General features: G+C 39.5%; 1 protein-coding gene across 4 annotated transcripts in view; it reads left to right on the plus strand.

The window, feature by feature from the left end:
- The first annotated feature begins 505 nt into the window (after positions 1–505).
- The window catches only part of MAP4K3 (mitogen-activated protein kinase kinase kinase kinase 3), a 124899-nt gene continuing 108567 nt past the window's right edge, over positions 506–16837 (plus strand). For all 4 annotated transcript variants that reach the window (XM_010855562.1, XM_010855564.1, XM_010855563.1 and 1 more), the window contains exon 1: positions 506–1098. The gene's annotated coding sequence lies outside the window, so the exon portion shown is untranslated. The remainder of the gene's footprint in view (positions 1099–16837) is intronic.

Raw genomic sequence — 16837 nt, forward strand, 5'->3', positions numbered from 1 at the left:
GGCTCCAAAATCACTGCAGATGGTGACTACAGCCATGAAATTAAAAGACGCTTGCTCCTTGGAAGAGAAGCCATGACCAACCTAGACAGCATATTGAAAAGCAGAGACATTACTTTGCCAACAAAGGTCCATCTAGTCAAGGCTATGGTTTTTCAAGTAGTCATGTATGGATGTGAGAGTTGGACTATAAAGAAAGCTGAGCACCAAAGAATTGATGCTTTAGAACTGTGGTGTTGGAGAAGACTCTTGAGAGTCCCTTGGAGTGCAAGGTGATCCAACCAGTCCATCCTAAAGGAAATCAGTCCTAAATATTCATTGGAAGGACTGATGCTAAAGCTGAAACTCCAATATTTTGGCCACCTGATGCAAAAGACCCTGATGCTGGGAAAGATTGAAGGTGAGAGGAGAAGGGGAGGACAGAGGATGAAATACTTGGATGGCATCACCAATGCGATGGACATGAGTTTGAGTAGGCTCTGGGAGTTGGTGATGGACAGGGAAGCCTGGTGTGCTGAAGTCCGTGGGGTCACAAAGAGTCGGACACAATTGAGCTACTGAATTGAACTTGAGTGAATCGAAGTGGAATGTAATGCTTAAAAAACTCAGGCTCTGGAGTCAGACTGCCTGGGTTTGAATCCCAGCATGTCCCTAGCTATACGGTCTGGGCAAGTTCTCTGTGCTTCAAATTCTTCATGTGCAACACGAGAATATTATTGATATTATTACATTAGTACCTGCCTTTTAAGATTGCTGTAAACATTCAATAAATAGAAAACCACTTGGAATAGTGCTTAGATATACTACAATCTAGGTTTCTGTTAACTGCTGTTATTATCATCCTCATTAAATTTATACTTGGATTGATGTTGAAATTCATTGGGAAGAATATACTGTTTGTTTTGTAAATATAAATCACTTTTACAATTCTTGCTTTAAAAAATATTCTGAATAATTGACAATATAAGTAGTAAGCTAAAATAGCATTTCATAAAGTTTTTATGAAAGCTTTCTTTTCACAGTTATCTTCTTTTGTTTTTTAGGCACGGAATGTTAACACCGGTGAACTGGCAGCAATTAAAGTAATAAAATTGGAACCAGGTAAATTCATTGAAATTTGGTGTTTCTTACTGCCCTCAGCCACTGGATATCTCAGGCTTGTTTTAATGATGTTTGGTCAACATTCTCTTTTGAGAATATCCAGCCACTGGATATCTCAGGCTTGTTTTAATGATGTTAACAATGTTTAACATTCTGTATTGTTCCCAATATCTGGCAGAGAGGGCTGTTGTCTGCTCCTCCACCTCTCTGAGACCTGTAGACACCATGCCCAGTTCTTCCCTGAGAAACCATTGATGACTGCAGGAGGAAGGGGAGCTCCTGAGGAGACTGTTGCCTCTGGACTCCGTTGAGCTCACTTGTCACACAGTGATGGCGGGGTTTGTCCAGGTTAACTCTGTCCAGTGACGAGAGGCAGTGTGCTGCAGTGGAAAGAACGGAAGTGGCATCTGGTATTTGCAGACCAGTTCTTGGTGTCCCGTACTCCTGCTCTGTGAACTTGGGCAAGTAACTTTAGCTCTGAGTCTCAGTTTCCTCAGTAAACCTAACTCTCACATTTTATGGGTCGTTAATATTGGAATAGCTGCCTTCCACCTGGAGTAGCTTGTAAAGCCCCAGGACTGCTCCCTATTTTTCATCTGCTTCAACTGTATTCTATCCCTGAATTCCCCCCACTCCCTGCAGAACCCATGTCTTTCTGAACTAACTGCGTATTCTTAAAAACCCCTCTCCTCCCCGGTTTCTCCCTCCCATCGTAAGTATGTACGTGTACTGGTGTCTAGACTGAATTCCACCTCAGTGATAGTGCCTTTCTGCTGATGCCTTTCTGTATGGCCACAGATCCATCCAGTAATATATATAATTTTTTAATTGTAGACAACTTTTTCTGTAAAGGTCGAGAGTAAAATATTGTAGGCTTTTGGGACCACATGTAGTCTCTGTTTATGGTTCTCGCTCTCTTCCCTCCTCTCTTTCTTCCTCCTGGAACGTAAATACTATTCGTTGCCGAAAAATCATTCTTAACCAACCAGGCCACCTGTGCTTGTAGTTTGCCCACCCCTGATTTTAATCATCAGCACACTTAGAAGTGCTATTAAGATGAAGTTTCAAGGGTGCCTTGACTGACTGTGATCAAACTACACGTGAATATAATGAATTTAAAAAATACTTTCTCATTTATAGGTATTTACAGATTTTTTTTTATGCTCTAATTATATTCTAACATCACAAGACAAAGCTTTTTTCCTTTTCTTTGAAACTCCTATTCTTTAGTGGATATTCAAAATTGACAAACTGACAAAAAAAGAAAGGTTTGACATTTGAAGCAGGGCCTCCGTTTTTAATCATTAAGAAGAGGCTATGTTATTGATGAAAGAGTCTGCTTAGAAGCAGTGTGTTCATACACCATTCCCTCAAATCAGTTTAATGCCTTCTCTTTCGGGAAACCTTTCTCCCTAACCCCTCCTCTGATAAAGATGACTCCTACTACAGGAGCACCTTTTCCCACAGCTGTGATTCTAGAGTTGCCTTTCTTTTTTCCTAAGTTGCAATCAGATTTATGTCCACAGCACTCAACTTAGGGTCAATGCATAGTACTCACTCAGGACATCTTAAAATGTCCTTTAAAAAATTAGGAACTTAAAATCTTATTGTTCATCAGGTCATTTGCTTTCTGATTAGTGAGTTGTTTGTTTTATGTTAATCTTAAATACTGCCTTTTATATATATATATATATCACTGTAATAAATGAAAATACAATTAAATAAAAAGAAATGGAATACATTTCAACTCTGCCACTCAGAGATAACAAGAATTACTACCATATATATGTTATGAAATATACACTTAAATTTAGTTAACATTGGACTGTCTCCTTTTGTGTTCTTAGAAGCCACCTGAATTTTTATATTAAATTTCTTTAATTTGTTTATGTCTTGTGAGAAATGTTTAACTTGTCATTGAGCTTGAAGTATATGGCCTTGTGGTTATGACCACAGATGCTAAAGCCAAGCTACTTTGATTCTCATCTGACTTGACCACATTGCTTAAGCTTTTTGGATGGACTTTTGCTTCCTCATCCCTAGAATGGGGATAATAGTAATAGCTTCCTCTTAAGGCTGTTGTAGGGATTAAATAAGCTAATATATCTAAAACACTTTAAACATTTCTTGAAAAGTGTATTAGTTTGCTGTAAAGTGACTTAGCAATAGCAATAGCAATGACCTAGCAGTTCCACTCCTGTGTATCTACCTACACAGCAACTTTTACACACACGTGTCCACAGCAGTGTTATTCTTAACAGGCAAACGTTGGCAGCAACCTAACTGCCCTACAGCAGCCTAACTGTAAATGAATAGACTGTAAATGAATAGACAAAACTGTAAATAGACAAAATATGTCTATACAACACAATGGAATACTATTCAGCAATAAAAAGAAACAAGCTGTTGATACATGCTGTGACACTGCTGCTGCTGCTGCTAGTCGCTTCAGTCATGTCCGACTCTGTGCGACCCCATAGACGGCAGCCCACCAGGCTCCCCCCGTCCCTGGGATTCTCCAGGCAAGAACACTGGAGTGGGTTGCCATTTCCTTCTCCAATGCATGAAAGTGAAAAGTGAAAGGGAAGTCGCTCAGTCGTGTCAGACTCTTCCAGGCTCCTCCATCGATGGGATTTGCCAGGCAAGAGTACTGGAGTGGGTTGCCATTTCCTTCTCCAATGCATGAAAGTGAAAAATGAAAGGGAAGTCGCTCAGTCGTGTCCTGCTCTTCCAGGCTCCTCCATCCATGGGATTTGCCAGGCAATAGCACTGGAGTGGGTGCCATTGCCTTCTCCAGCTGTGACACTAATGAACCTTAAAAATTGTGAAGTGTGAGGAGCCAGATGATTCTGTTAATGTGGAATGTCTGGAAAAGACACATCTACAGAGTCAGAAAGAGGATTAGTCAGCTGGTGTGTTTGTGAGAAGGGATTAATAGTTAATGGATGTGAGGGGTCTTTTTTAAATTTTAAAATTTATTTATACTGATGGTTGCACAACTAGGTGAATTTGCTAAAGAAAAATCTTTGATTATGCACTTGATATGGATTAATTGTTGCTACAGTTTAGTTCTTGTCATGCCCGACTCTTTGCAACCCCACAAACTGTAGTCTGCCAGGCCCCTCTGTCCCTGGGATTTCGCAGGCAAGAATACTGGAGTGAGTTGCCATTTCCTTTTCCAGGGGATCTTCCCAACTCAGGGATCACCCCGCACCTCCTGCATTGGCAGGTGAATTATTTAGTGCTCAGCCACCAGGGAAGCCCATGTATGATTTTAAAATATGCCTTGATATAGTTTATAAAAATATAATCATAATACCATTGTCTTCTCTTAACAATATTAATAAGAGCTTCTTAATAACAAATAAGTTTCACATGTTACAATTAGTTGATATGTCTCAAACTTCTTTTATGTCTATAGGTTCTGCCTTCACTTCTTTATTTTTTTCCTTGTCCCTCCTGCCTTTTGTCCTTAGTCATTTGTCCTGTGGAACTTCCCCCCTTAACCCAGATAACTGGGTTTTGCCAGTTATCTCGCCATAGAATCATTTAATGTGGTCTTCTGTGGGTGGGAAGTTAGCTCTCGAAGACTGGTAAGATTCAGGTTTGATTTGGAATGTGGTAGAAGAGGACAGCTTCATTGGTAGTGTTATGTACTCATTTTTCTGAATTAGAATTCTAATATCTAGTCTTTGACATTTTGAAAAACAAAAACTAAACCTGAAATAGTCAAGTGTAATGAAAAGGATTTTAAGAATTTGCATCCAAAGTAGTTGTTTTTCCCCTTTTTCTTGATAACTGATATCCAATCTGAACATGAAGCTAAGTGAAACCGTATTTGGGCAAAATTGTTTAAATTTTTTTGTATAGAATTTGATGAAGGGTAACATAATGGCTGATAATGGCATTGTTTGGATATCAGAGGTAGATACAATAATGTAAGATATTCAGTGACTTTGGAAAATAAAGGATTTCATAGAGGTAAATTTTCTAAAATTCTATTTAAATTGCCAAAGTTGTTTTAACCATTATCTGTAAGTATTTCTCAAATGCATTTCATCTCAAATAGCATGCTGAGAGTAGGATAGTTATCATAATGTAACTAATAGTTATAAGTTGTCTTCAGCAGCTCATGACAAATAAAAAAACGTCACTGTGCCTCTTAGAAAAAGGCTCTAAATGATGACCTTTCCCCACTCAGTGTCTCTAGTTGCCCCTGCTCCCCCCACTCCCATCTCTCTGATGGCCATGCTGAGCAACTTAATAGAATCCTAACCACTGGACTGTCAGCGAATCACCTAGTTGCTTCTCTTTACATCAATTAACATTTACTGACAATGTATTGTATTAAGACAAAATGACAAGGCACATTTCTTGATTTTGAAGTCTGGCCCTTTATATCTGCCTCCTCTGTCTGCTTGTTTCTGTTGCACTGTTGGCCAGAAGATTGGACAATCAGGTTTGTTAGAATTGTATCTAATGAAAAAGAGCATGCTATGAGTTTATCAGAAGAACTTTCCTTTGAACTGTGCATTATCTCTCTTGTCTTCTCATGTTACCTTTTTGTGCGTGCCTGATTCTCATTTATGTTCTGAAAAGTTAAAGTTACTAAGGAAGTGCTTAGTTTGAAGCCCAGTTGTTTTTATGATGGATAGTGAAATCAAACCACGCATGGTATAGTGGTTAAGAATGTGGACTTTGGACCCAGAATGCTTAGATTATAATTGAGGCTCCATCACAGCAAACTGTGTGACCTTGGCAGATATTTAACTGCTCTACCTGTTTTTCCTTTCTGCACAGTAGGGATAGCAATAGTTTCTACTTCCTAGTATTGGTGTGAAAATTAAGTAGTTTAATGTATTGGAGAAGGAAATGGCAACCCACTCCAGTATTCTTGCCTGGAGAATCCCGTGGACAGAGGAGCCTGGCGGGCTACAGTCCATGGGGTCACAAGAGTCAGACATGACTTAGCACCTAAACCACCACCACCAAATAAAGAAAAGAGCCCTTTTTATATGTTTAGTTTGAATCTTTGATATATCCAATTTAGTCTTTAAAGTCTAAAAATGTTGTATAAGGTAACATTTACTTTCCCGAGTCTCTCACACACACATGTACTCTTACACATGCTTAGAACTATTGGAGATACTTAAAATAACATTAATAGGCTCTGAAGTACTAACAGGTCCTTTTGAAATTAAAAACCAGGAAAATGCACCTATCATATTGGGTTTGTCTTCTAAATCAGAGAAGGTACAAAGGAGAATTTGGCCATGTCCGACTGTTTGTGACCCCATGGACTGTAGCCTGCCAGGCTCCTCTGTCCATGGAATTCTCCAGAAAAGAAAACTGGAAAGGGTTGCCATGCCCTCCTCCAGGGAAATCTTTCTATCCCAGGGGTCGAACTCACGTCTCATGTCTCCTGCATTGGTTGGCAGGTTCTTTACCATTAGTGCCACCTGGGAGGCCCCTGGCAGAATTCCGCACGGGCCCAGAAATCAGTAGAAAATAATGATGATGTGCAGAACTTGGTTCAACAGAAATTAACTTTCTTATTAATGTTTTTCCAGATGGTGGAATTATCTTCCTTAAATTCACAAACTCAAATAACAACAATAATGCTAATGATGATAAGAGTTCCAGCAGCCACTTTTTGGATGCTTGCTTAGGACAATGTGCCAGACCCTATACTGAGCTCTTCCTTTGTACTGTCTCAATTAATCCTCCTAATGAGAGGCAATGCAGTAGGTGTGGTATTAGCATCCCCATCTCATAGAATAGAGACACAGAAAGATTAATTTGCCTAGGACTGTATAACAGAGGAGCAAATTCAAATCCAAGTTTATGTTTTCTTAGAGCCTGTGCTATTATGTATTCAAGCGTTACAGGCGCTTCCTGGAATTTTTAGAATAATTCCCAGTTCTCCAGCAATATTTTTTGAAAGTTTGCCTCTCTACTATAGAGCTCATTGTTCATTATTTTCAATGTTAAATCTTAAGTTGTTACAGTTTTATTTAACGTAATTTCAGACTTTAGGGAAAATTGGAAAGAATAGTACAAAGAATTTTAATATTTCATCTAGATTTCTCTATTTCTTTTCCTACACTTAAAATACCCTCTTCCTCTGAATACCTTTCGTGTGTATTTCCTTAAAACAGTGGAATGTCATTCATTGCCTTACATAACAGTACGGTGATCAAAATCAGGAAATTAATGCTGCTACGGGGCTGTTATTTAATCCACAGTTCTTACTCAGATTTTGTCAGTTGCCCCAGTAGTACGTTTTTAGAAAAAAGAAAATCTAGGAGGATGTGTTGCAATCAGTTGCCAGGTCTCTTCAGGTTTTTTGTTTGTTTGTTTTAATCTGAAAGAGTTCCTGAGCCTTTGTTTTGAATGCTGGGTCTGTTTATTGCTACTGATGCATGGTTTCTACTAGGTTGTCTTCAGGGATAGAGCCAGGAAATAGGTGTGTATATGCACACATAAATATATACATACCCACGCACCTCTTCCCTCCCCCACCCCCATCTATCTTTGTTGAAAACCATTTCACGCTTATACCTCCAATACCAATCTAATACTCTTCTCTCCATTCCATATGTGTAACTTCCTTCTCCAACAGAGAGAAACTTCATTTCCATTATCAACAGCATATTTATTTATTTTCTTAATCCTTGAACGTAAAAGTATTGTGAACCTATGCCTCCCTTGAGAACTCAGCTACTAACTGGAGGTCATTGTTCAGAATTCTGTTGATCTGTAGGCTGAGGGCATATATTATTCTAAAATCTGGTTCTCCGTCTCCCTTTCAAAATTGCTTATGTTATTCTTTTGAAGTCTGTATGGTTTCCAGGCTGCCATAACAAAATAGCACAAACTAGATGGCTTGAAACAGCAGAAGTTTATTCTCTACAGGGGAGGCTACAAGTTGGAAATCAAGGTGTCAGCAGAGGTGGTTCCTACTGAGAACTCTGAAAAATATGGCCAACAATTTTGGTATTCCATGGCTTATAGATGGTTCCAGTCCTTACCTCCATCATCTCAGAGCAAACACCCCGTGTTCAAATTTCTCTTTTGTGTGAAGACACCAGCTATAGAGACCACCATAAAGGCCTCATCTTAACTAGATTACAGCAAAGACCTTATTTCCAAATAGGATCACATTCAGAGGTATTGGAGGTTGATTTCGCCATATCTTTTGAGGGGATGCATTTTACCCCACAAAAACCTGACCAGTTCATTTGTTTCTGTTTGTATTCATCTTTGATTTCATTCCTTTAGAGTATTTGTGAAGTACATGAAACTTGAACATGATTTAGGGAAGTATCATTCTGTTTTTTATTCTATTCCCGTTCATCCCCTGTTGATAACCACAATTTATGGTCTCAAGATTATCCTTTCCATGTTGTGTTGTTTTGTTTACCCAAACGGGCAGTACTTGAATATTTTCTAATTTTTTGTTTTTTCACAAAAGGTAGACAGCTAGAGCGTACTATAGCTATCCCTTTGAATTTTGCCCTTTTCACTTAACATTGTGTCTGAGAAATCATTCCACATTAATTCTCATTCTGTATAGTTACTCCATCATATGACTATACAGTAGTTAATTCAGTCACTGGTCTATATGTGAGCCTTTAGGTTGGTTTCAGTATGTTGCATTTACAAATATTCCTGCTTGTAAAATTTATATCATCCATACTGATAAAACTACAAAATGAAAAAGGATGAACCTCAGAAACATTGTGCTAAAAAGCCAAACACAGTAGGTTACCTATTGTATATTCTGTTTATTAATATATGAAATATACAGCATAAGTAAATCTAAAGAGACAGAAATCTAGTTTGTTGTTGCCAGGGGCTGGGGAGAGGGAGGAAGGGGAAGTGACTGCTTAGTGGGTGTGCGGTCACCTTTGGGGGCAATAAAGTGTTTTGAAACTAGATAGAGGTGATGGCGGCACAGTGTTGGGAATATACTAAATGCTACTTTGTTATACGGATGTCACCTAAATAAAAAGTGTATATTATCCATATAATTTAAATAACCGCTTATTTTGTTTTTTTTTTTTTCTGGATGTTGATGCTGTTGACATTTCAGCCACTGGATAATCAGTACATCTTCAGATGCTTCTCAGAAAGAGCATACCCTGAAGTTAATCACTTTAGTGACCATATGTGTATATATTGTCTCTTCACACCTTTTTTTGGTCGCTCAGTCAGATTTAATTTTCTTTACCTCCTCTGTCTTTCATTTTACAAAGTTATGTTTTGTTTTTCTGTTCATTGGAAAAAGCTGAAGTCTAATGATGCTGGAGCTAAAGAACCTTCATGGGAAAAAGTGGGGCATGGTCCAGGATGGGAGTGGACCATAAAGGATGAAAACCAGAAAGATACTTAGGGCCAGATTAGGTACCATAATACCTTTGTTCCATGCCAGAAAGTCTAGAGCCATGGGTCACAGAAGATTATTAGGGAGAAGACTAATATTTAGTCTGTGTTTTAAAAGATAACTGGTAGTAATGTGGCAGATGAATTGAAATGTAAATTAGTATTGGAAACAGAGAGACCAGTGAAGAGGTATATTGAGAAGGGTATTAGGAAAAGAATGTGCGTATATATGTATAACTGAGTCACTTTGCTGTACAGCAGAAATTGGCACAAATTGTAAATCAGTATCAAATTGTAAACATTTTTTAAAAGAAGCATATTACATTCAGGTTAACTGCTATAGCAAAACTACCCAAAATAAAGTGACCTAAACAAAATTGACATTTATTTCTCTGTCATATAACAGTTCTAAGGTGAGCACAAGTTGGTAATTCAGTTCTGTTCCATGAGGTTGTTCAAGGATGCCTGTTCCTTGTGATTTATCACCCAGTGGAGCACTCATTCATCTGCTGATGTGAGGTTGGGTCACTGGTATGTCCATCTTTAGCTTGCAGGTAGAGAGATAGATATTTTAAGGCAAGTAACTTTTCTTTTTAAAAAGTGAGGTTGGAAGTCACACACCAGTTCTGTTCGTTTTTGTTGCTCATTTTGTTGCTATAACGTAACTTCAATGGCTGCAGAAATGCAAGAGGGAAATGGAAGAGGCTGGGAAAAGTAGTCGTTAACGTGTCCAAGAAGAAGGAAAGAATGGCTTTTGGAGGCACAAACAGTAGTCTACCCCACGAGGCAATCTGAGTGTTTTTATTTTGAGGATTTGAACCCGGGTAAGAAAATAGACGGAACTGACCAGTTAACAGTGATGGAATTGTTGTACAGTATTGACTACTTAATTGAAGTTAGAAATCAACCGTTTTTATTATGCCCATTGACTTACCTATGCTGCTATTCAAGAACTGTCACTGGAATATCACCTAGAAACAATATGTCATCGATTTTTACCTATTAAAGAACTTTTCTTTAGAAATTAGTATTAAGGGAATTAGACGGGTACTACCCCTAGGTAGGTAAATTTGTCTCTATTTTAAAAACTGCTCATTAGTGCATTTCCTGCCCTGTTATATAAATTATCCATCCATGTTACCTTTTCCCCAAAGTCTCAGAGGATAACAAATATGTTTGTAAATTTATTTTAAGCCTTACTCATGAAGTGGGTAAAAAAAAAAAAATATCTGAGCAATACTAAGACAAGTATTTAATGAGAGACAGAAATATTAATACTTTCATAGAAAAGAGAACAACATTACCCGGATAATGTCACTTCATGATCTCATCTTCCTGCAGAAAGGCTTCTTGATTCTCACTATGTAATGCAGACCAGTGACTTCTGGCGTTTTACCTGAAATACGGCTAATAGAAATGTAATATTTACTGTATTCCCATAATACACCAGTATAGAAGAAAGTCCAGTTTCCATTTAAGACCAGTTGCTTCTAACAAAGTTTACATTTTATTGATGTTTTATAAATTACATTGTAGTCCCAGAGATCTTCACAATAAAAATTAATCTACACTTGTTATCTTTTTATTGCTTATGATAACCATTTTAACAGACGTGAGGTGATGTCTTATTGTGGTGTGTTTGTATTTCCCTGGTGATTAATGATGCTGAGCACCTTTATATACTTGTTGGCCATTTGTGTGTCTTCCTCAGAAAAATATCTCTTCAGTTCCTCTGTCCATTATTAAATCAGATTGTTTGGGGTTTCTTGCCATTAACTTTTATGAGTTTTTTATATTTTTTTTGGATATTAACCTCTTACCTGATATATGATTCTCAGATGTTTTCTCCCATACTGTAGGCTGTCTTTTCATTTTCTTGAGGTTCCCTTTGCTGTGCAGGTTTTTAGGTTTTTATCATAAAAATATCCCATTTTTTATCCAGGGATAAATGTTGGTGAGGAGGTGGAGAACAGGGCACCCCTGTGCACTGTTGGTGGGAATGTGCATTGGTGTAGCCACTGTGGAAAACACTATAAAGATTCCTTAAAAAATGAAAAATAGACTGCAGTGTGATCCAGCAGTCTTACTTCTAGGTATATATCAAAAGGATATGAAAGGATATTGAAGAGATACCTGCACTCCTATGTCATTATTCACAACTGCCCAGATAAAGAAACAACCTAAGTGTCTGTGGATGAATGGATAAAGAAGATATGGGTGTGTGCATGTGTGTGAGCTGCTGCTGCTGCCAAGTTGCTTCAGTCGTGTCTGACTCTGTGCAGCCCCATGGACTGCAGCTTACCAGGCTTCTCTGTCCATGGGATTCTCCAGGCAAGAACCCTGGAGTGGGTTGCCATTTCCTTCTCCAGTGCATGAAAGTGGAAAGTGAAAGTGAAGTCACTCAGTCATGTCTGACTCTCAGTGACCCCATGGACTGCAGCCCACCAGGCTCCTCCATCAATGGGATTTGCCAGGCAAGAGTACTGGAGTGGGGTGCCATTGCCTTCTCCCTGTGTGCGAGCATGTGTATACATATATACACGGAGTATTATTTAGCCAAGAGAGAAAGGAAATCTGCCATTTGCAGCAACATGGATGGACCTGGAGGGCATGATACTAACTGAAATTAAGCTAGCATATTAAATGAGTACATAAACTTCACTGAGGTTAGATAATGTTTCTTCAAAACCAGTGTATCCACTGAAGTTGGATATCTTTCATGGAGAAATTGCTGTATAACAAACAAAAGATAAATCGGCAAACAAACTTTTCTGAAGAGCATAATGTAATCAGTTTAATTAGCAAGCTGTGGAGACAGGAATCTTAAATAGCAGAGAAAGTCAGAATCTGGCCATTTATCAGGCTGGAATAGCAGACATAGATAAAACCTCAAACTCAACAAGAAACAATATTTCTCCCAAGAATGATAGAGCTGTGAAATGTCATAACAAACCCTGTCTTTGAATGACTATGGCTTGCCAACTCACTGAAAAACTTTGTTTTGGAAAATCAGGCTGTCAGAAACTTGACTTGTGTGTAATTATATCAGGAAGAATAAAACATCCCACTCTTGCCTGGAGAATCTAGGTCTCTCTGACATAGAATAATGGTCTTAATTTACAGCCAAGACACACAGCTCCAGATAAGGGGTTTCTGGACACAGCATCCACATCTGTCTTAACTTTGTAGTTCCTGAGGAAAGAGGATCTTGGTTCACTTTGCAGTCCAGTCCTGAAGTAGACCCTTTACACACAGCTCTGCTTTGCTCTAAGCCTATCAAAACACAGCTTCATGTAAATCTCACCTGTACTCTGTGTGTGCGTGCTAAGTCACTTCACTCTTGTCCGATTGTTTGCAACCTATGGCCTGCAGCCCGCCAAGCACCTCTGACCCTGGACGTCTCCAGGCAAGAATATTGAAGTCATTTGTCATGCCCTCCTCCGGGGGATCTTCTCAACCCAGGGACTGGACCAGCATCTCTTATATCTCCTGTGTTGACAGGCGAGTTCTTTACCATCGCGCCACCTGGGAAGCCCTATACTCTACTCTTTTATAACTACTATAAATATTATTATAGTTGTAAGTCTTATAGCTTTCATACTGTGCTCAGTTGTGTCCAACTGTTTGTGATCCCATGGACTGTAGCCTGCCAGGCTCCTCTGTCCATGGGGATTCTCCAGCCAAGAATACTAGAGTGGGTTGCCATGCCCTCCTCCAGGGGATCTTCCCAACCCAGGTCTCCCACATTGCAGGCAGATTCTTTACCATCTGAGCCACCAGGGAAGGCTAACTATTCTTTCCCAAATCTTGTAACTACTCTTTCTCCTTTGTTTTGTGAGACGGCTGAAGATTGCCCCGGTGTGCAGTCTTGCTTGTTGCAGGGGGTCAGTAAACCTGCTCTTGTCAGACTGCAGGTTTGTTTCTGTGGTTGTTAGGCTGATGGAGCTAGTACACCGCCAGCTCTTGAGACTTACTTTAAAAGAAAGTTAAAAGGGATCCAAATGAACGCTTGTGGCAGAGCCTGCTAATAGAATAGAATGCACAGATACGTATTGGGTTCCAGGCCCAAAAGTTCATTTGGGTTTTACCATATCTTATGGAAAAACTCAAATCAACACAGTACTTTCAGACTTCACTTTCAAGTTCTTATCTTTTTTCTTCTTATTGTGTTTTAAAGTCTATTTTAGAGCCAGGAGATACTTTTTAGGTCATAGATAGATGGTGGTCAGATCTTTTTACAATTTTCAGAACTTGGCGTAGAAAATACTCGAAGGCAGAGAAGTGTCATTTGAACACTCTCTTCCGCCTAATGCTCGCATTTCCTATTGCAGGGAAGCAGGCATGGCGCTTGTAATTTACCCGAGGCCATTCATCTTGTTTGTGGACCTGATTCCTTTGACTCTTTACCAGTTGTTCTTTAGTTTTTCACACTAAAGAAATAGTATTTAATTAAAGTTGCTTGCAGTCACTCATTTGTGGTATTTTTTACAGCTTTAGTTATTAAAGTAGAATGTAAATGCAGACAGATAACACTGATTAGGTAGCAGCTCATGGGAGCAAGGAGAAGGCAATGGCACCCCACTTCAGTACTCTTGCCTGGAGAATCCCATGGACAGAGGAGCCTGGTAGGCTGCAGTCCATGGGGTCGCTAGGAGTCGGACACGACTGAGCGACTTCACTTTCACTTTTCACTTTCCTGCATTGGAGAAGGAAATGGCAACCCACTCCAGTGTTCTTGCCTGGAGAATCCCAGGGATGGGGGAGCCTGGTGGGCTGCCGTCTATGGGGTCGCACAGAGTCGGACACGACTGAAGCAACTTAGCAGCAGCAGCAGCATGGGAGCAACTCTTCTAAGTAGGGAAACTCATTCCTCTTCCAACACCATGAAAAGTACTGAGATTGATAAGTAGGAAAATTCTTCGTGAGAAAATAAGGTATGATGTTTTGTTTTCAGAAGAGCATTGTTTATTAAACTGTAAAGCAAAAATTTGAAAGTGTGACTAAATACCAGTAAGACCCATTCCACAGTTTTTTCATGGGGCTCCAGAGTTAACTGTTATGAATCTTCTTTCCTGCCAGCCTTTGACATTAGCCTTCTCTGTCCTGAGAGGTGGGAGAGTGCATTTTCCTCCTCCTTCTCGTGTCACAGAGGGCAGGGAGGAGAATGAGTTATCTGCTGCTTTTCCCATCTTCCTGAGCGCTTGATTAAACCCCTTGCCTCCAGTTGTTTGTTCAGTGCTGCCAGGTGTTGATTGCCCTCATGAAGATAGTTGTTGCATGATTCGTGATAATTACTTTTCAAAGGTTAACCATGGATTGCCTAGCCACTCCTTAACATACTAGAGCCACATTATTGTCACAGTAAGCTTGAGGCCCACTGTACTGGTCAGATTAGATATTTACACAGGGCAAGGGAATAATGTTCAAAAATAAAGAAGATGTTTTACTTAGTATATCTGCACTTTCTTCCTGCTCCTCGACCCTATGTCACTTCAGTGATTCAGCTTCGTGAATATTTGTTTAGTACTCAGTTTAATTAGAATAGAAGGTACAAAGACGTGGTTCCTCCCTTCAAAGAGCTTGTTACCCAGTGTGAAAACTAACCTACCAGAAAGCGTGTGTAAGTAGCCTAATTGCAGAGATTTACCCGTTGAGCAGAGTATATGTATGAGTAGTGGTGCTGGCAATAAGGAATGGTGGTGGTTGTGGCTAGAAAAATGTTACCAATTCACATGTCTCTGAGTAGCTGGCTTTGCTGTTTTCTTGTGAAATACTCTAGATTGGGCCTATTTAGGCAAGATGCTGTCTGACAGAATGTGGTCCACTGGAGAAGGGAATGGCAAACTACTTCAGTATTCTTGCCTTGAGAACCCCATGACAGTATGAAAAGGTAAAATGATAGGATACTGAAAGAGGAACTCCCCAGGTCAGTAGGTGCCCAGTATGCTACAGGAGATCAGTGGAGAAATAACTCCAGAAAGAATGAAGATACGGAGCCAAAGCAAAAACAATACCCAGTTGTGGATGTGACTGGTGATAGAAGCAAGGTCCGATGCTGTAAAGAGCAATATTACGTAGGAACCTGGAATGTCAGGTCCATGAGTCAAGGCAAATTGGAAGTGGTCAAACAAGAGATGGCAAGAGTGAATGTTGACATTCTAGGAATCAGCGAACTATAATGGACATTCTTTAACTCAGATGACCATTATATCTACTACTGTGGGCAGGAATCCCTTAGAAGAAATGGAATAGCCATCATGGTCAACAAAAGAGTCCGAAATGCAGTACTTGGATGCAATCTCAAAAACGGCAGAATGATCTGTGTTTGTTTCCAAGGCAAACCATTCAGTATCACGGTAATCCAAGTCTGTGCCCCAACCAGTAACGCTGAAGAAGCTGAAGTTGAACAGTTCTATGAAGACCTACAAGACCTTTTAGAACTAACACCCAAAAAAGATGTCCTGTTCATTATAGGGGACTGGAATGCAAAAGTAGGAGGTCAAGAAACATCTGGAGTAACAGGCAAATTTGGCCTTGGAATACGGAATGAAGCAGGGCAAAGGCTAATAGAGTTTTGCCAAGAGAATGCACTGGTCGTAGCAAACACCCTCTTCGAACAACACAAGAGAAGACTCTACACATGGACATCACCAGATGGTCAACACCAAAATCAGATTGACTATATTCTTTGCAGCCAAAGATGGAGAAGCTCTATACAGTCAACAAAAACAAGACCAGGAGCTGACTGTGGCTCAGATCATGAACTCCTTATTGCCAAATTCAGACTTAAATTGAAGAAAGTAGAGAAGACCACTAGACCATTCAGGTATGACCTAAATCAAATCCCTTATGATTATACAGTGGAAATAAATAGATTTAAGGGACTAGATATGATTGATAGAGTGCCTGATGAACTATGAACGGAGGTTCTTGACATTGTATAGGAGACAGGGATCAAGACCATCCGCATGGAAAAGAAATGCAAAAAAGCAAAATGGCTGTCTGGGGAAGCCTTACAAATAGCTATGAAAAGAAGAGGAGCGAAAAGCAAAGGAGAAAAGGAAAGATATTCCCATTTGAATACAGAGTTCCAAAGAATAGCAAGAAGAGATAAGAAAGCCTTCCTCAGTGGTCAATGCAAAGAAATAGAGGAAAACAACAGAATGGGAAAGACTAGCGATCTCTTCAAGAAAATTAGAGATACCAAGGGAACATTTCATGCAAAGATGGGCTTGATAAAGGACAGAAATGGTATGGACCTAACAGAAGTAGAAGATATTAAGAAGAGGTGGCAAGAATACAAAGAAGAACTGTACAAAAAAGATCTTCACGACCCAGATAATCACGATGGTGT

Source organism: Bison bison, unplaced genomic scaffold, assembly GCF_000754665.1.
Source record: "Bison bison bison isolate TAMUID 2011002044 unplaced genomic scaffold, Bison_UMD1.0 scf7180017864366, whole genome shotgun sequence".
NCBI lineage: Eukaryota > Metazoa > Chordata > Mammalia > Artiodactyla > Bovidae > Bison > Bison bison.